The sequence below is a fragment of the Tamandua tetradactyla genome, chromosome 15 (assembly GCF_023851605.1).
Source record: "Tamandua tetradactyla isolate mTamTet1 chromosome 15, mTamTet1.pri, whole genome shotgun sequence".
In the NCBI taxonomy this organism is placed as follows: domain Eukaryota; kingdom Metazoa; phylum Chordata; class Mammalia; order Pilosa; family Myrmecophagidae; genus Tamandua; species Tamandua tetradactyla.
In genome coordinates, this window is record NC_135341.1 from 2,968,875 (window position 1) to 2,990,742 (window position 21,868).

Below are 21,868 nucleotides of genomic sequence, written 5' to 3' on the forward strand. Positions count from 1 at the left end.
TAATTCTCAATAAGTTAAACATATTGAAATAATACAATATATTTCCCTGACCAAATGAAATCAAGCTAGAAATCTATAACTGAAGGAAAAATGGAAAATTCAAAAATATTGAAAGTTAAGTAAAACATTCAAACAACCAATGAAGTTAGCAAGAGAAATTTGGAAATATCTTCAGGCATGTGAAACTGAAAATTTTGCTTACCAATATTTATGGTATGCGAAATTTACAGCTCTAAATGTTACATTTAAAAGGAAGAAAGACCTCAAATATTAAATCTATCTTAACAAAAGCATATTTATAAGGAAGAGAACAAACTAATCTCAGAGTGAACAAAAGGAAAGAAATAATAAGGATTAGAATGGAGATAAAGAGAGAATTTCAAAAAGATAGCAATAGGTCAAATCAACAAACCAAAAGTTGATCTTTGAAAATCTAGACTGACAAATAAAAAGAGAAAATAAATCCAAATAACTAAAATTAGAAATGAAAGGGTAATATTATTACTAACTGAACAAAAATAAAAGGGATAAGGAGAAAATACATGAAGTACTGATTTAAAAAATTAGGTAGCCTAGATGAAATAGACAAATTTTAGTAACACCCAACCATCTACTATGACTCAAGATGAAATAAAAGATCTCAATAGACCAAAAAAAAAGCAAATGAAGAGATGGAATCAGTAAATAAAAACCATCCAACAAGGGAATTCTCAAGTTCGGATGGATTTGGAATTGTCTGCTATAAGGTGCAATGTGGGAACATAGGCTCAGGCACAACCAAAACTTTCAGAAGGAGACTGCTTTTTTATTAACATAGCCAAAAATGTCCAAAAGATCATAGCACACATTTCATCATGTCCCATTCTCCAGGGAACCAGGTTTCTCAGGTTAATGTGGTGCATATCCCTTTCATGTTAGAGAGAAGAGATGCCTCTATTGTCTGACAGTCAGTATTTATACAATCCAAGGGGAGTGTTCCTGCCTTGTGAGTTCCTGCTCTGATAAGCAGCTGGAACTGCTTGTACCTTGTTTGGAACTTAAGGTCTGGTCAGGCTGTTCCTTGACTTAGAATCATACTTTGGGATAGTGGGAAGGGGGGTGATGTAGTCTTCCTGTCATAAGCAGCTTGTTGTGGCTTTGGGAATAGCTTCTAAATGTCCTTATTGGGCTCTGACTTGTAGCTGATATCTCTCTTGGAAAATGGAAGACTGAGCTTCTTTACTGAGAGAGATACTCCATCTTTGTGGACCTATAATTTCATAGAGTCAGAATTACCATGTCCAGTTGGTGGTGGATCCACCCAGTAGCAGAAGCAGCCATGGGAAGTTCAACTATTTCCCAGATGTTATCGAGGGCAAGGTCATTGCTCATCCTCTGCCTTTCTCCCAGGAGGAACGTCAGCCTCATCAGAGGATAGAAGCATCTGGGTGCCCTTTTTTTTCAGCTAGTTCTTTCCAATGATGTTCATTGTGATATGGGACCTTCCCATGTATATGAAGGTCATATTTCCACTCCACCAATTGTTTTCAATATCCCTATTCCTAAGCAGGACCTTTGATTCTCTAATCGCATTCCCTCTATGAACCTGATCAGAGTGCTAAACTACTGGTCATGGCCTTGCTGTAAACAGGTACGTGGGGGTGCATGGATCTGAGTGTTTCACAGCTAGAAAGGGCTGCTTGAAATTCAGCCCACTGAACACTTTTTCTGGTCACAAAGTCAAGAGAAACAGTGGCTGCTTCCCAATGGAAGCCATATAGCTTCAGATTGGTTGATTCATCAGTGACCCAGGACTGAACATATGATGGGGCATTTTTAAGTCAGGGTACTCAGGATGCCATCGAACAGAGGGAAAAGCCCTTTTCTGGTATTGCAACAGGATCATTGTTGAAAGGGAGTTTCCACCATCTGCTCATTCAAGTGTGTCACTTCTTGGAGATCTGGGAGAGGGAGATCCTCAATGCATCCCATTCATTTGATTATGCTCTGTTATTGGAAACTTCCTGCTTCAGTGTTTTGATTACCCAGTATCCAGAACACGTTGGGGATTTCTGGCCACAGGAGGACCTGGGAGCTCTGAGTAATCATTTCCATTTCCACAAAGGCCTAATAACACAACAGAAATTACCTCCCAAGGGGGAATAATGCTGGGCTGAGTTTAGGAACATCTTGGTCCAAAATCCCAGAGGCCTATGAATCCCTGATGCACCCTTCTTCTGCCAGATGGACAAGTCAGTCTGGGCCCATGTGGCAAAAACATGTGGTTCAAGTGTAGACCCAGTATCTAAAGGTCCTAGAGCAGCTAAAACAGCCTCATTTACCTCTTTTCAGGGCCTACTATTTCTTCACTCCCTATGGATCACCTCTACTTTTCATGTCACCAGTAGGAAAGCTAGGAGGATACTGAGATGTGGCCCATATGCAAATAACCCTATCAATGACTGGACCTCCTGTTTGAAGGTGGGTGACTGTTTCAGTTTGCTAAGCTGCTCAAAGTTGATACCATAAATGTGTAGTCTTTGATAATGGGAATGTACTACACTGGTAGAGGTTACAGCAGTTTCTGTAAACATCACAATATTTGGGAACTTAGACACCAAAGGGACACTTCTGCATTCAATTATTTATAATTGTCAAAAAAAGATGGAAGTAACCCAAATGTCCATCAATCAATAAATGGACAAACAAAATGTAGTATATTTATGCAATCAAATATAATACAGTCATAAAAAAGAATGAAGTCCTGATACATGTGACAACATGAATAAACCTTGAAGACATATTGAGTGAAATAAACCAGATATAAAATGATAAATACTTTATGATCTCACTGCCTTGAATCAATTAGAATAAGCAAACTCAGAGTCAGAATCTAAAGTGTAGGTTACTGTGAATGGGGTAAGAATGGGCAATAATAAGCTTCCTGTTTTGAATGACATAAATGCTTTGGTAATGGATGGTGGTGATAGTAGCACAATATTGTGAGCACAGTTACCATCACTGAAATATGTACATGAATATGATTAAAAGGGGAAATATATATTTTATGTGTAGCAACAGGATAAATTTTTTTTAATCCATGAATATGTATATACAATAATGAATCCTAAGTTAAACAATAGGCTATGTTTAGTAAAATGATAAAAATGTGCCACCCTAAAATGTAACATGTGTCCCACACATGTGTCCCAAATGCAAAATGTTGGTGGTAAGGCAGTGTACAGGAATACTGTATTTTATGCCTGATTGGTCTGCAAACCAACAACTTCTCATTAAAAAATAGGTGGAAAATAGGTGAATCTCAATGAAAAATGCTATGATCTTTTGGATTAAATATGGTCTTTTAAAGTTTTTATAATTAAAAATGTGTATTTCAAACAATTACATTTAAATTATCACTTTCAACACCAAAAATCACAATACAGTATAATTTAATTCACAAGAAAATTAAAGAATGCATTATAAAAATAGACATTCATAGCATAATATGGCCCCAGTGTCGATCTCATTTAGAAATAATGAAAAACTGCAGACCTTGAAGCCCTCAAAAATGAGGCCAAGATCTAAGCAATAATCAATGTCTACTAATGCTACTGGGGAAAAGCTGAACTTGATAATGAATGGATTTGACTTACAGCCTTAGAAACTAGTGAAAAATCTTAACATCACAAAAAAATAGGAAATCAGAAGTATTTTACCTCTTGACAGAAGTATACAATACCATCAGAGAAATATTTTTGCTAAAAGCATCAAACATGATTTTGATCAAGTTCTTAGGTTTAACTTCCAATTATTACAGAATCTGGTTAAAGTCCCCATAAGAATGGAATCAGCAAAATCCAGAAGTGGGAAACTCTACTGATGAAGACTCAGTTTCTTAATTAAATAAATTGAAAGGGAAAAAAGAGATAAAGGGAACCTAGGGCCATCATCAGTCAAAAGTAAAAGTGTGGGCCTTGGACACTGATTTGAGCAAATCAATTGTAAAAATCATGCATATTTGAATATATATGTTTCATTCATATATATAGCAATTATATATATATAAATGATAATTAGGAAAATTTTAAAGCTAACTTTATATTACATAATTGTTTTATTTTTTAATTGTCATAGTGATATTGTGATCAAAAGGGAGGCTTATTTTCTGAAATATTGTTCAGATGTAATGATATGTCTAGATATTTCTTCAAAATAATCCCATAGAGGAGAGTGTGTGAAAGGGTAGGAGGGGAGTTTATATCAAGCAAGATGGGCCCAACATCAGCCCTGGTTTAGTAATGAGCACCATTATTTCTGGTTTTGATATGTTACTTACTTCAATCTTTACTTAAAAAAATATGTCTATGAAAACAAGAATTCAAACAGAGGGCTGTATGCCAATTGTCCTGGTTTGAAATGATGTATGTACCCTAAGAAAAGCCATGTTTTAATCCTAATCCCCTTTTGTAATGGCAACCATTTCTTTTAATCCCTATTCAGTATTGTACTGGTTTGAAAGGATATATGTAGGCTAGAACTACCATGTTTTAATCAAAATCCGATTTCAGAAAGGTAGAATAATTTCTATTCAATACTGTATGTTTGAAACTGTAATCAGATCATCTCCCTGGAGATGTGGTTTAATCAAGAGTGGTTGTTAAACTGGATTAGGTGATGACATGTCTCCACCCATTTGGTTGGGTCTTGCTAAGTTTCTGGAGTCCTATAAAAGAGGAAACATTTTGGAGAATGAAGGAGATTCAGAGCGAGCAGAGAATGCTGCAGCACCATGAACCAGAGAGTCCATCAACCAGCACTTTAGAGATGAAGAAGGAAGACACCTCCCAGGGAACTTTGTGAAACAGGAAGCCAAAGAGAAAGCTAGTAGATGACACTCTGCTAGCCATGTGCCCTTCCAGCTGAGGGAAAAACTGTGACTGTGTTCACCATGTGCCTTCTCATATGAGAGAGGGAGCCTGAACTTCATCAGCCTTCTTGAACCAAGGTATCTTTCCCTGGATAACTTTGATTGGACATTTCTATAAACTTGTCTTAATTGGGACATTTTCTCAGCCTTAGAACTATAAACTAGCAACTTATTAAATTCCCCTTTTGAAAAACCATCCCATTCCTGGTATATTGCATTCTGGCAGCTAACAAACTGGAACACCAATGTTCATAGCAGCATCATTCATAATAGCCAAAATTTGGAATCAACTTAAATGTTCATCAAAGGATGAATGGATAAGGAAAATATAAATATATACATGTGATGGAATACTGTTCAACCACAAAATGATGAAGTTCTGATACAGGCGATAACAATGATGAACCTTAAAAAGAGAACATAGCTTAAAGCATAAAGCATAATAGTTTAAGTGAAATGAGCTAGACATGAAAGGAAAACATTGCCTGATTCTATTTTGTTTTAGTTTCCTAGGCTGCTCAAGCCAATACCATAAATTGGGTCAGGGTAAATGATGGAAATTAATTTGCATATGGTTTTGAGCTGAAAGACAGTCCAAATTAAGGAATCTTTAAGGTGACACTTTCTCTCCAAGACTGTGACATTCTGGATGGCTGCTGGTGATTCTTCACCCACATTGGCCTCCTGCCTCTCCTTTCTCTTCCAGGTTTCATTGATTTCAGCTTCTTAATTCCTGTGGCTTTTTATGTTTAGATTTCAATCTGCTTGTAAAGGACTCTAGTAATAGGACTATGACCCATTCTGATCGGGCTGGGTCATACTTTAACTGCAGTAACCTCATCTAAAGATCCTACTTACAATGGATTTATATCCACAAGAATCGATTATATTTAAGACCTCTTTTTTTGAGATATGTACAGCTTCAAACCACCACACACTTATAGGAAATACCTAGAATAGAAAAATTCATAGAGACAGAAGGCAGAACAGAGATTATTAAAGGCTAGAGAAACAGGGAAATAGGGAAGTATTCATTACAGGATAAGCATTTCTGTTTGGGTCATGCAAAGTTTTGGAAATAGGTAATGGTGATGGTTGCACAACATTGTGAATGTAAATTAATGCTAGAATTTTACACTTTAAAATTGGTATAAATGGAACTAATATGTTATATATACTTTACCACAATAGAAGAAAAAAAGGTTGAAAAATTTTAACTGTAAAATTTTAGAACAACCTATTTAAGTGATATTAATGGAAAATGGGGCTACCAAAGTATTAATTATTGCTAAAAAGTAAACTCCACATTTACATATAAATATCAACAGAATTCTATATTTATCTTCCTAATTTAGAAATATGTGATGATTAGAAGCATAATATGGTTTTTAAACATTGTTATTGTGAATTATAACATAGGCAGAAAAGTGGTAAATTTCAAGTATAGTTTAACAAGAAATTATAGAGTAAATTTCAAAGTGTAGAATGGGTTACAGTTCGACAATTTCAGATACTTCCTTCTGGCTGCCCTACTACACTGGAAACAAAAAAAATCTATATAATTACTCAATATTCATAATAATTTTTTGAATCATAACTTCCCTGTTTGATCATTCTCTCCAATCTTCAGGGATATGGGGACAATTACTATTCAAACTTTTTCATGTTGAAAAGGGGTATTGATATTATGGGGTAAGGGAACACAGCTAGTTGATGTCCTTGGTGAAATCGGTACCTCTAGGTTTCAGGGCTTATCTGAAATAAGAAAAATCTAGAGAGTTTTATTTTTGGCTTTTTAAAAAGGGGAATTTATTAAGTTGCTAGTTTACAGTTCTATGGCTGTGAAAATGCCCAAATTAAAGCCAGACTATAAAAGTGTCCAATCTCAGGCATCCAGGGAAAGACACCTTGGTTTAGGAAGTCTAATGATGGTCAAAGTTTCTCTGTGAACTGAAAAGGTACATGGTGAACATAACAAAATTTGCTAGCCTTCTCTTCAGGTTCCTTGTTTCATGAAGCTCCCCCAGTACATTTTACTTCTTCATCTCCAAAAGTTTCTGGCTGTATGAGTTCTTGTGGCTGTTATGGCTCTCAAGTTTTTTCCAAAATGTTCCTTCTCTTAAAGGATTCCAGTAAACTAATAAAGACCTACCTGGAATGGGTGGAGTCACATTTCCTTCTAATTAAAGGTTAATACCCCCAATTGGGTGTGTCACATCTCTGTGGAGATGATCTAATCAAGATTCTAATTTACAGTGCTGAATAGGGATTAAAAGAAATGGCTGGCATCCATAAGATGGACCAGGATTAAGATATAGTTTTCTAGGGTACATGATCATGTCAAACTGGCATATCCCATCCTCTGGACCCTTCAAAAATCATTTTTTCCAGATACAACATACATTCATTCTATCACAATATCAGAAAGCCTTACCATTTCAGTAACAATACAAGTGCAATACAAAGTCAGAAACCATATAATATCTCATCAAAGTCTGTTACAGGCATGGTGTGTTCTAAGGCAAAATTCTTCTTTAGCTCTGGATGTGTAAAAACTCAGAACAAGTTATTTACTGCCAATATACAATGGAGAAACAGTTGTAGAAAACATATATTCATTTCTGTAGGAAGAAGTTGGAAGGAACACAGGGGTCACAGGCCCTAAGCAGTTTCAAAAACTTGCAGGGCAAAGTCCACTAGATTTCAAAGTCTGAGAGTCATTTATCTTCAGGGTTTTAGAAAGTGGCAGTACCACTCTGTCCAATGGCCTACACAGTGGCCCACCTCTTTCTGAATGCAATCTGGGTGGACACTGGGGAGACCACTTTTTCTTGGCTCCACCCTTTCCAAGCATCGGGGTCAAACCTAGGCTCTCTGCCATCTCCAGGACACATGCTCAACCCCTCCATGTTGTGGCAACCAGACTCTCCATAATCCTAAGGAATGTGCCCCACCCTCTCCAAGGCCTCAGACAGCAGAACTCTTCCACTGCAATGGTTGGAAGATCCACCCTCTGCCTTCAGATCAAACTCACCCTCTCCAAACACTTAGGTGGGTCCACTCTCTTGGCTCGAGGTTTCTTAACTTCAAACCTAAGTCTCCATGGTCCTACCTCTGAAGACATTTTACCTTCACTTAGTTCCTTTTCTGAGACTTTTACTTCAGACTGGCAGTGGTTCAATTTATACAGGCTCAACAGTACTCTGGTCAGCTTTCTATGTAGTAAGCAAAGATCATACCTATTAGATAGAAGGAGTTTACACAAATCCATCCTGGATAACTCCATGTCAAATTCTAGATTTTTGGAGAAAAAAACCTAGAATTTTTACTGGTTCCACATTTGGTTAAATCCTCATATGGAGCACTATTCTCTGGGGTCTCCCTATCTGGAAGCCCAGAATTTTCTAGACCAAAGACGTATGGTTTCTTTATATCCAAGAGTTCAGTTCTCAGCTTATATCTTTCCTGTCATATTTCCCTACAAGTTGAAAGGAGAAACCAGGATGCACTTTCCAGATTTAATTCGGAAATCACTTTTACTGAATATCCAAATTCTTGGCTTTTAAAATCTGTCTTCCACCCAAAGCCACTAGTCAGTTTTGCAGATTATCTGCCATTTTACAGCAAGGACCACTGCCTTCCAAGTTTGCAATAATACCTGCCTCATTTCTGTCTAGAACCTCATCAGAGGTATCTTTAGAGGTCGCATTTCTACCAACAGTCTCTTAAAAGCATTCTAAGCCTTCTCTATCAAGCTCTTCACAGCTCTTCCAGCATCTTCCCCTTATCAATTTAAAAAGCCATTCCAACATGTTTGGTATTTGCAAATTGCAACAGTGCACTATTTCTCTGTTACTGTTCTAGTTTGCTAGCTGCCGGAATGTAATATACCAAAAATGGAATGACTTTTAAAAAGGGGAATTTAATAAGTTACAAGTTTACAGTTCTAAGGCTGAGAAGATGTCCCAATTAAAACAAGTCTATAGCAATGTCCAATTTAAGGCATCCAGGAAAGATACCTTGGTTCAAGAAAGCTGATGATGTTTAATGTGTCTCTCTCAGCTGGAAAGGCACATGGTGAACATGGCAGCATCTGCTGGCTTTCTCATGGCTCTACCAAAAAAAAGTCTCTTCAAAATATTTCCTCTCTTAAAAGGATTCTAGTCAGCAATGCCACCTTCAATGGATGGAGACACACCTTTATGGAAATCATCTAATTAAAAGTTACCACTCACAATTGTGTGGGTCACATCTCCATGGGAACAATCAAAATGCTCCCACCCAGCAATATTGAATGAGGATTAAAGGACGTGGCTTTCCTGGGATCCACCACAGATTCAAACCAGCACATTCCACCCTTTGGTCCCCCAAAAGACATGCTCTTCCCAAATGCAAAACACATTCATTCCATAACAATATCAGAAAACCTTAAACCTTTCAGTAGCAATGCAAATGAAGTACAAAGTTAGAAACAGTACAAAATCTCATTAAGTCAGTGACAGGCATGGTCTGTCCTAAGGCAAAATTGTCCTCTGGCTCAGGACCTGTAAAACTCAGAACATGGTATTTACTGCCAACATATAAGAGAGGAACACTCATAGGATACATATACCCATTTCCATAGGGAGGAAGGAACACGGGGGTCACCGGACCCATACAGTTTCAAGAATCCACAGGGCAAATTTCATTAGATTTCAAAGTCTGAGAGTCATTTATGTTCAGGGCTTTAGAAAGCAGCAGCCACACCCTTTTCCAAAGGCCTACGCAGAGTCCTGCCCCTCTCCACACGCAGCCTTGGAGGACATTGGGAAGATCACCTTTTTCTCGGCTCCACCCTCTCCAAGCATTGGGGCTACACCTGGGCTCTCTACCATCTCTGGGGCACATGCTCAACCCCACCATGTGTTGGCAGCTACGCTCTCCCCAAACATCAAGGAATGTGCTTCACCCTCTCCAAGGCCTGAGGTGACATGATTCTTCCACTGCAAGTAGGTGGAAGGCCCATCCTCTGCCTTTGGGGCAAACTCACCTTCTCCTTGGCTTGGGTGGGTCCGCTCTTCTGGCCCAGGGCTTCTTGACTTCAGATATTAGCCTCCATGGTTTTGCCTCTGAAGATTTTTTCCTCCAATGTGTCCCTTTTCTGAACCCCCCAGTCCAGAGTGTTAGCAGCTCTGTTTGCACAGGTCCCACAGCACTCCTGTTGGCTTTCTATGCAGTAGCTTTGGATCATGCCCATCAGACAAAAGGAGTTTCCAGAAATCCTTCCTGGGTAACTCCATGTCCAATCCTGGCTTTCTCTGAAATGGTTGACTGGTTCCACATTTAGCCAAATCCTCACATGAGATTCCATTCTTTGGGGTCTCCCCTCCTGGAAGCACAGAATTTCCAGAACATCAATTTCTGCTTTTTTAGTACCTAAGAGTTCAGTTCTCAGCTTATCTCTTTCTGGTTGCATTTAACAAAAACTGTGAGGAGAAACCAGGCTACACTTTTGACATTTAATTTGGAAATTTGTTCTGCTAAATATCCAAGTTCATGGCTTTTAATATCTGCCTTCCAGCCAAAGCCACTAGTCAACTTTGCCAGATTATCTGCAATTTTAAAACAAGGCTCACTTTCCTTTCAATCTATAATAACATGTACCTCATTTCTGTCTAAGGCTTTAACAGTAGTGCCTTTAGAGTCCACATTTCTATCAACAGTCTCTTCAAAGCATTCTAGGTTTTCTCTATCAAGCTTCTCACAACTCTTCCAGAATCTTCCCCTTATCCATTTAAATAACCATTCCAACATGTTTGGTATTTGCAAACCACAGCAGCACCCCACTCTCCATTACCAAAATCTCTTCTAGTTTTCTAGCTGTCAGAATCCAATATACCAGAAATGGAATGACTTTTAAAAATAGGAATTTAATAAGTTGCTAGTTTATAATTCTAAGGCTGAGAATATGTCTCAATTAAAACAAGTCTATAGAAATGTCTAATCTAAGACATCCAGGGAAAGATACCTTGGTTCAAGAAGGCCGATGAAGTTCAGGGTTTCTTTCTCACATGAGAAGGCACATGGCAACCAGGCTCAGGGTTTCTCTGTCTTCTGGAAAGGCATGTGATGAACATGGCATCATCTGCAAGCTTTCTCTCTTGGCTTCCTTTCATGAAACTCTCTGTGAGGCCTTTTCCTTCTTCATTTCCAAGGGTCACTGGCTGGTGGATTCTCTGCTTCTCCTGGCTATGTCATTCTGCTCTCTCAGAATCTCCAGCTTTCTCCAAAACGTTTCCTCTTTTATAGGATTTGAGTAAACTAATTATGACCCACTCGAATGGGTAGAAACATGTTTCCACCTAATCCATCTTAACAACCATTCTTGATTGAGTCACATCTCAAGGGAGATTCAAATTTACAGTACTGAATAAGGATTAGAAGAAATGGCTGTCTTTACAAAATGGGATTAGGATTAAAACATGGCTTTTCTAGGGTACATACATCCTTTCAAATTAGCACACTTCCAACTTCATTATCTCATTACCATCATATTTCAGATATCCTTGGGCTCTATGCATTTCAATGGACACTTAATTTTAAGCACTTTTACTTTCTAAATAGAGCTGAGAGTGGAATCGTATTTTGGCCCCACCCACAGATGAGAACTAGTCTTCTCTGTCTAGAGATGGTGAGGCTCCTGAAATGTGATAACCAGACCATGTGAAGGCCCCCTGCTGTGTCAGGGCATTTGATGAGTGTCTCAGGGAAGGGATTTTTTGCTTTTGTAGAGATCTGGGTTGGAGAAGGAACTTGAGCAGTGGCTTATTAACAACCAGTAAGGATCTGTTTCAATATTCCATTTACCATCTAGACTATCCTGGTGTGGTCAGCTATGGAAGATATAAAGTTTGTTCTAGGCAAAGGAGAAGAGATTTCGCAGCAAGAGCAAAGACCATATTCTCTCTCAGGCCTAGCTTTGGAAATGCTGATTTATTTGTCATTGTCTAGAACTATTACTAAAAACTGAAACTTAGGAAAGGAGTGCAGCGGTAGTAGAACCAATTTCTTCTTTTCTCTGTATGTCCTCTCTCTTTCCTGTATTTCATTTTGATATGTCTAGCTAACTTGATAGATTTGCTTAGTACTTTTCCTATGGCTGCCTGGAAAATGGCCCCTCTGTACCGTTTGGTGACCATATCAGTGCTGTAGGTTTATTTCAGAACCATTAGAAGTCCTCACATAGAGGACCATTAGATTTCTTGGAAAGATCCCTTGGGAAATAAAAGCTTGCATCAGAGTGAAATTAATTATTTACTTATGTTACCACAGAGGCTTAGGTTCCTGACACTCCTTGGATATCTTGGTTGACAGTCTCTCTGCTGGGAACAAACCTGATACAAACACCCATCCTGTGGTTTCTTGAGCTTTATTCAGATTTGTGAGTTTATTTTGCCCACTTTTTTCTGCCTTTCTGAACATTGAGTATTTCCAGTCCCTTAAAAAAAAAGGCATAGAGTATGTTGGTTGGAAAGTGTGTATCCTGGTCTTTGATTTAATCACCTAGCATTTATTGAACACAGGAAAGTTACAAGGGTAAAAGATGAATGAGGCACTGTCCTTGTCCTCCATGACCTGGAGGAGGCTAGTTTCTGGGGATGAAACTGGCCAAAAAATGACCACCCAGATCTTTGGTTCACTTTATTCCCACTGTGTGGGAGAACTTTCTTGAATACCTGAATTTGATGTTGGATCACAAGCCCAACATCAGGATTATGTGGGTTTGTGTAGTTGTTTTGTATTTTCTTTTATTCTAAGGAGGCATTGGTCTTTTAACTTTTAGGATGTAGTAGCTGCTGATTCTCCTCCAGTGGGATATTCATGGTTCATGTAGAAGCCAGAGGCTCACACTGAAGCATTCGCGTTCCAGGACATCAAGAAAAATGGTCTGTCTTAATGGAAGAGCCACAGGCTTTAGCTGTTAGATTTCCATGAATGGTGAAACCTTTCAGCTTTGGAATAGAAAAACTGATCCACCATCTTTTCCGCCCTGTCTGCCCCTCATCTTGCTTTAATTAAATACATAGCTGGTGATATCAACTTGGCTTCTGGTGCCTTCAGCCCTTGGAACAAAGTAGCTGGGCAGACAGTTGTTACATTAAAGTTGCAAGACTCAAGCTTTACTTGTTCTGAGGTAATTAAAAAATATTCGCCTAAAAATCTCCAAATGCAGATCAAACCTAGTACTGATCAAGGTGTACCTCTAATAAACCTGATTTGATTAGGCCAGAACCACTGGGGTGAAGGCAAATATTTGAGACTCAAGAATAATTGATTATTCCATGGACCTTTCACTTGGAATAAAAGCCCTCAGTTTCATTCTTTCCAACCCAGAGGACTTCAACACTATTCCTTGTGACAACTGAAGGACTTAGGTGAAATGAACATGCAAGACCTGTGGACTTGCCCTTAACAGTTTCAGTCAGTCACCATCTAGGACATGCTTGATTCTCTGCAGAACAATGGAGAATGAATTTTTGCCTGAGGGCTTACCCTGGAACACTAATCTAAAGGGACATTCCAGAATGTACCCAGGCATGTTCTGGTAAAGTTTTAGCAGATGTGGGTGATTGAGGTTTTATTGTTTTGTTTTGTTTTTTCATTAAGATAACTTTTAACAATTTATGTAGAGAAAAACAAAACTAGAATAAATCATCAAAGACTTTGCTGACAATTTAATTATGTCATCCTCTGGCTCCTGTAATACTGGGCACACTTCTCTTCTTAACATTTATTGTATTGAACTGTATCTGTTGGTTTACTTCTCTCATTCTGTCTCACCTACCTGTTTTTGTATATCCCCCAAACCAAGAATAAATTTTACATTTTTAAATGGTTGGGAGGAAAAATCAAAGGAACACTATTATATGATACATGGAAATTATATGACCTTCATATAATTCTGGAAAAAAAAAAGATCTGAATGAATCACAAAGAAATGACATATTATTAAGGGACACATAGGATGATCCCATTATGACTGTGAATCCCAGTTTTAGCTATGTAGACAACTTGCATTCAGAGCATAGAGTCATCCTCTTCCCCTCCCCCTGATATATGTAAAACATTAGGCAGTATGGCTTCATGATAGCAAGGGAAAACATAAAGAGGCTTCAATGACTGGAAAAATGAGATCAGGTTTTGGAAAGTAGCAAATCTTTTGGTGAGAAAATATTTGAACAATGATCTTGGGACTCATTAAGCTAACAAGACATCTAACAATTACCATGGAGCTCATCCTCATATTTATGCCTCCTGAGTATCCATCTAAATTAACCATTATGGGTAACAATCAGAAATCTTATGAAAGCAGGGATCCTTTGGGAAACTGAAAGGCCAAGAAGTCAGTGCAATTGTTCACCTTAGGGAATCAGAGATCCCAAAGATCTCGTAAGAGAAATGTTTCAAGAAAAAAGGAAAGAGGGTACCAGAAAATGATGTAATTGTAAGGTTAAAAGTAGAACCTGGTTAATTATATCAACAGGCAGAATTTCTAATACTTGAACTAGATAATTCTTTTTATTTGGTGTCATTCAATTATTTAAAGAACATGTCAATCCATCAGATGATTTAATTCCTTAGAAGACTGTATTTGATGATAAAAACTCCCATTTCAAAAAATAGGAGATGACTACAAAATTTTTTCTTTGAACATACTTTGTTGGAAACATTCATTAATTTACTTAGAAATTTTTTAAATTTTGGGGTTGTAAAATTTGATTTATCAAGCCCAATAATTCTGCCTTGAGTATTATCTATATGCCATTATAGCCATTCCATACTATAAATTTGCAGAGAGAAAAATCTCTTTAATATACATTTAACTATATTAATTAGATGAAAACCAGAATTTTTCACATGCTCTTTATCTACCCACCCATATACAACAACAACAGCTATAAGAAACTCTAAAATGACAGTAAATCTTTTCATTGTTATTTTTAAAGCTTTTGCACCAAACAGATAAACGGACCACAATAAATGTTCATAGATGGGAGTAAAAAAGAATTTGAAATTCTGAAATACTAAAGCTTATGAGGTATAAAATCCAAAAAAAATGGAAACAAATTGTTTATGCACACAAGAATGAAAAGGAGAAATTAATGAAGGAATAAAGGTACTTTCTACAAAGGATAAAACATTCACAATAGTGAACTAGAGACTTGATTTAAAAACCCTAAACATAATTTGATCCCTGATTCCTCAGGAAAGGTTGATTCAGCATAGCAAAACAAAATTGTGTTTTAGGTATATTCAAAGTGAGAAATTCACCAAAATAAACTTATTTCTGTGGCAAAGTCAAGAATACTAATATTTTTCTTTATCATAGAATCTTCTAAAACTATATTATTTGAGACTTTCCCTCCTTTTGAATTTCTACTGACTCATAGATTCTGAAGTTCTCTCTACAATATATGAGCTTGTATATTTATTTGGGGTGGCAGTATTTTGTTTTTTTCAGAATTGTTTTAAAGTAAGCTGGTATAAATTAGTGGTAGTTAAACAGGTCACATTAATCCTATATATGAACACATTCAGGGATTTATTTCAATGCCTCAAATGCAGTTTAAGTTTATTAACTAAATGGTACTCAGGCAAATAAGTAACTGAAAGGAATCATTAAAACAGAATGCCTCAGAATGCACACAATGAAGTATGTGATATTGTACTGCTGAATATATATATATCCTATAAGATATATATCATCTCCATCTCTCTCAGTTCAATTTAATGCTGATATTAATGTAGTTATAATGTAAATATTGTATGTAAACAGTTCAAAAGTGGAGAAAGGAAAAGATCAGTAAAAGGAGAAATGAAAGGGACAATTAGTGAAATAAAAAAAGACAGTGAATGGAAGGTAGAAGAGAAGGAGAGAGCAAAAGATGCTCCCCATGATCTTAGAAGTTCAATAGATCTTTGTATATTACCTCAGTGATATTACTAAATATTGGTACATGGTTTAAACTGCTCAAGCCTGACTTTCCTCATCCAAACATTTTGATGGAAGCAAAAGAAATATGAATAAAATACTAATATCCATAATTGATCTTTCACACCTTTTTCTTTTTTCAGGATAATTCCAACTACTTTACAAGTATCTTCAATAATTTTCTTGGTAGAATGGTGTTTTAAAAAGGAATTTATTAAACTGCAAGTTTAAAGTTCCAGGCCATAAAAATGTCCAAACTAAGGCATCCATAGAAAGATACCTTGACTCAAGAAAGGCTGTCTGTCACATTGGAAGGCATGTGGCTGGTGTATGCTGGTCCTTGTCCCCAGCTCATGGCTTCCAGATTCCGATGTTAGTGGTTTCCTCTTTAAGCATCTGTGAGCCTACACTTAGTTTCTCCAGGACTCAACTCTGGGTTCTGGCTTGCTTAGCATCTCATGGGAAGGCACATGGTGATATCTGCTGGGCTCTGCATCTCCAAAAATCTGTGTTTGCATATGCATACATATTTCTCCAAAATACTTCCTCTTTTAAAGGATATCAGTAAACTAATCAAGACTTATCTTGAATGGGTGGAGTCACACCTCCATCTAATCAAAAGGTTATACCCAGAATTGGTCACATCATGTCTCCATGGAGATTATCTAATCAAAGCGTCACAAGCACAGTTGAGTGGGTCAATCTCCATAGAAACAATCTAATAAAAAAGATTTCTACCCTTCAATATTAAATCAGGATTAAAGAAACAGGGCCACTCACAAGATTGTGCTAAGGAAAAGGACATATCTTTTCTGGGGTACATAACAGCTTCAAAATGGCACAAATGGCAATACATTTAGTATAACAAAATTATTCTAAAAAATATCAGGTCAACAAGAGACACTGAAAAATAGTATGACAAATCTCTCCACTTTGGTAAATGAGTTCATACTAACAGGATTTAGATGAGTACCAGGGAAACAAGTGTTTCTCTTTATAGCCTTTTTGATTTTGTGTGCTCTGTTGTTGGCCATAACTTTGGCAGTCACTCAGCTGCATGCGTCTATGTATCTCTTTCTCCAAACTTGGTCTTTTTTGTATGTTTGTTGTTATTCCACAGAGCATATGCTCTGCATGCACTGAAGAATCTTCCAGTAGAGAGCCAAATGGTCTCTTTCATTGGCTGTACATGTCAATTATTCCTCCTCTTCTTTAGAATTGTAGAAGTATTCACACAGCTTCCATGGCATATGGCAATTTCTTTGCCATCTGTAAACAATGTTTCTACTTGGTGATTATGTCTGATCATCTGTGAACCTTTGCCTTTGGTGTAACTAATGATATAATCCAAATTTCCATGGTTTATAACTTAACGTTTTGTGGTAAAATAAAATTAATGGCATCTTCTGTTATCTCTCTCCTCTGTTATTTTTACCTTGCTCAAACACAGCTAACAATTACCTGGAGCTTTTAGGTTGGTGTGTCTTCATTATTATAATCATATTCAACATCATATTTGTCTTCTGTGCACATTGCCACAGCCATTTTGAGAATCTGCTTTAACAAGGGAAGAACAAATGCATATTACATATTACATTTTGAGACTGTGTTCTTCCTGTATGCACAATCAAAGGACAACCCCCCAATGGAGCAAAAATACAGTTGTGTCTGTTTTTTATACCCTAGCTATCTTTATGTTAAAATTCTTTGTCTATATTCTCATGAAACAGAAATGTTAAAGATCCTCTAAGAAGAATCATTCAGAAGTATAGACCTGATATCTGACCTCTCTTCTAGGAGCACAGTAGCAGAGCAAAATTAAATTTTTGCATGTAAGGAAAGACAGAAGTGATCACTTGTATAGTGGGATATATGAGTCAAGACATCATTGAACATAATAGGGACACTTGGGATGTATCTTAAACACTGTTATCTAAAGTGTACAGAAACAAACAAGACAACTTAGCCAACATGGGTCAGATAAAAGAAGAAAGTTGTGAGAAACTGATAATGATTTCAAGGGAAATTATTTCCTTTGAGGAGAGAATTTCATGCTTACTCCCTCATTTTTGCTGCATTTCCATTCCCTGTTACATACATTTCTACATTCTTAGCTATCTTCTGGACAATTTCTTCATTCTCCACTTCTATAGACCTCACTATGGAATGGATAGAGGTGAGGGTAGCTTGTTATTGGGATTAGATGTGATGGTGCTGTTTCATAGGTGAAGTTGTTTGAAAGGGGTTGTTTAGAGTCATGTATGCCACAATTAACACTGCAATATAAATACATTTTTAAATGAAATTCTAAAAATGTGTAACCCTTGAACAAAGAGTTAGTAATAGAATGTATATGGAGAAAAATTACCTTTAAAACCCTACTATGTGCATTCATTTCCTTACATCTTGATTCAAGCTCCATATGTAGATTAACTCATATTAGCACAGATTCATGGAGGAAAAGTTAATTTAGAGTCAGCTAGAATTGATTTTTAATCCTGGCTTTCTCTTTCATGGATTGTTTAACATTCATCTACAGTATGTAAGGATGCTTTGGCTATATTCATTAGCTTAGCTAAATTTTTAATAAAGTTTTTAGGAGCAGCCTAATATAGAATGTTAAGGGAAAGACATTAAAAAAGAATACATATAAATTATCTCTTAAATCCACTCATTATTGCTGCTCATATTTCATTAACTGAAGTACCTCATGGGTCCAAGTCTGACAATAATTTATTGGGATATTATCACCCTCTCCCAGAAGTTGCCTTTTAAAGAAGGTGATCTTAGAATTGGCATATGATATTTTGAATAATGGTGAAAACTTGACTTCATTTATTAAATTATGGATACCCATGCTATGGTACTGCATTTTCAGTCAAGATAGTGATTTCTTGTAAGGTAGAAGAAGGTTATGAAATGAGAGAGAAAAACAGTGCACTTTTACAAGGCTGGAGTATTTATATTAGGACATTTTAAAATTATAAATTGAACACTAAATGTGGAATGGAATGTGATATATAATTTCTTTAAAATTAGCAATATATATCCAGAGTACCCTGCAAAGTACAGTTTCTATCTAGAGTTAAAATTTTGTTCAATAAAGTGATCAAATATCCACTAAGATTTAGGTTACTGTATGGAACTTGAGGTATGGCCACCAATTTGGCCTTTTACAAACTTCCTCAGTATTGATTCTCACAACAGTGCAAATTTCAATTAAAAAATGCCCTCAGATGGGCCGTGTGATGGTGGCTCAGTAGCAGAATTCTCAACTGCCATGCCAGAGACCTGAGTTCATTTCCCAGTGCCTACACATGTTGAAAAAAAAATGTCCTCATACAAAGCAATTATCACATTAGTTCACTTTTTTTTGCTGTATATCCAGCTTTTAAGGTCAGTATTTCACTTATAATTTGCTCCCCATAAAACCTCAATTCCTTACAGTAAATTCTCACTCAATAGACACATAGCTTCTGCACAGACTTAATATCCTACAGCATAATCTATTGCATTTTTAAAAATAGCTATATCTTAAATTCAGACATTTTCATTGATTTCCTTGAACCATTTCAAGCCATAAAGAAACATATTTTTTCAACTTTATAATATTCCCAAACATAACTTATGATAAATTAATTTGAATTGACATGGTATTCGTGCAGGAAAAAACAATGAGATCTATACAACAGAGATAAGGACACAGCCAAAGACTTGCTTCACATAGAAACACTTTATGTATGGCAGAGGCAGCATATGGCAGTAAAGTAATTATAATGTAATTTTGAGTAAATTGAACCTGGAATCAGAGAAGAGCTGATGAATCACATTGAACTGACAGAAGAACAGCCAGGATATGTGGTTTGTATGTGTGCCAGTTTGAAAAGATGTGTGTACTCTAGAAAAACCATGTTTTAAACCTAATCCCATTTTGTAAAGGCAGCCATTTCTTCTAATCCTTATTCAGTCTTGTATGTTTGAAGCTATAGTTAGATCTCTCCCTGGAGATGTGACTTAATCAAGAGTGCTTGTTAAACTGGATTAGCTGGGGGATGTCTCCACACATTTGGGTGGGTCTTAATTAGTTTCTGAAGATCTATAACAGAGGAAACATTTTGGAGAATGAAAGAGATTCAGAGAGAGCAGAGAATGACATGGCCATGAGAAGCAGAGTGTACTAGCCAGCGACCTTTGGAGATGAAGAAGGAAAATGCCTCCCAGGGAGCTTCATGAAGCTGGAAGCCAGGAGAATAAGCTAACAGATGATGCTGTGTTCGCCATGTGCCCTTCCTGATGAAAGAGGAACCCTGACCATGTTCACCATGTGCCTTTCCAGATGAGAGCGAAACTCTGACTGTATTCGCCATGTGCCCTTTCACTTCAAAGAGAAACTCTGAACTTCATCAGCCTTCTTGAACCAAGATATCTTTCCTTGGATGGCTTTGATTGGATATTTCTATAGACTTCTTTTAATTGAGACTTTTCTTGGCCTTAGAACTGTGAACTAGCAACTTATTAAATTCCCCTTTTAAAAAGTCATGCCATTTTTGGTATGTTGCATTCTGGCAGGTAGCAAACTAGAACAGTATGGAATACTGAGTCATCTGGAACACTGAGTAAGAATCAGAGAGTAGTGGTTAACAGTGTTCACATAGAAGTCCCAAGTTCATGGTGGAGAGGAACATTACTTCTACATACGTATAAAAAGAGACCAGGAAGACCTGAGTTGCACACCCAGGCCCTGATATGGTCCTGTTCTTAGGGAGACAGGCATTGAGAACTGAGAGAAATGTAAGACATTTCTAAAATGTCTAAGTTCTTTAAAAATAAGTAGATGTGAATGTGAAAAAGGATGTAGTGATGATGGTAGCTGTGACAATCTGGAGAGTGGAAAAATGCATCAGTAAGAAAAATATGGCATAAGGAAACTGCCTGCCTCACATCTGTAAAGCCCACTTGCATAAACTCACCATAATGGAATTGGTAACTTTCTGGAAATGCTGGCTGATAGGAAGCAAAGGTCATAAACTCATGAAAGATATGAAACAAACAAATAAGTACATTAACTATTTTTCCTAGTGTGTATTTCTATTTTATATATAAGGTTTTGTATATCTATAAATTTCACTATTGGCCTTTTAAAATATTTATTATTGTAGTAACACACACACACACATATATGTATGTAGCTCAAAATTTCCATATTAACCATGTACATGTGTACAATTCAGTGGTATTTATGACATTTTCACAATGTTGGACTACCTTCATGAACATCCATTAATCCAAATTTTCATCTCAAAGAGAAACTCGTCACCCATTAAGCAATAAATTCCTCTTCCTCTAGGCACTGGGTACATGATTACCTGTAAGTTACTGTATGTCTCTATGTATTTTCTTATTTGAGGTATTTTATATAAGTGAGGTATTAGAATATTTGTATTTTCTATCTCAATTATTTCAATCAGCCTGATGTTTTAAAATTTCATCGAGATTGTAGCATGTATTAGAATTTCATTTCTTTTAACAATTCAATAATACTCCAGTGGGTGTATGACATTTTGTTTAAAAATTCATGTGTTTATGAATACTTGGATTGCTTCCATCATCTGGCCATTGTGAAAAATGGTTCTATTAACATTGGCATAGAAATATATCTTTGAGTCCATGTTTTCAAAATTACAAACAAAAAAAGAAAAAATAGATAAAATGCAGTTCATCAAAATTAAAAAATTTTGTACATCAAATTAAATTATTGAAAAAATGAAAGACAATCTATGGAATAGGAGAAAATACTTTCTTACCATATACCAGTAAGGGCTAATATTCAGGATACATAAAAAAACACTACATGTCAACAACAAAAGACAAATAATTTTTAAAATGAGTAAATGACTTATAGATATTACTCTAAAGAAGATAGACAAATGGTGAATAAGCACATGACAAGATCACATCATTGGTTGTCAGGGGAATGTAAATCAAAA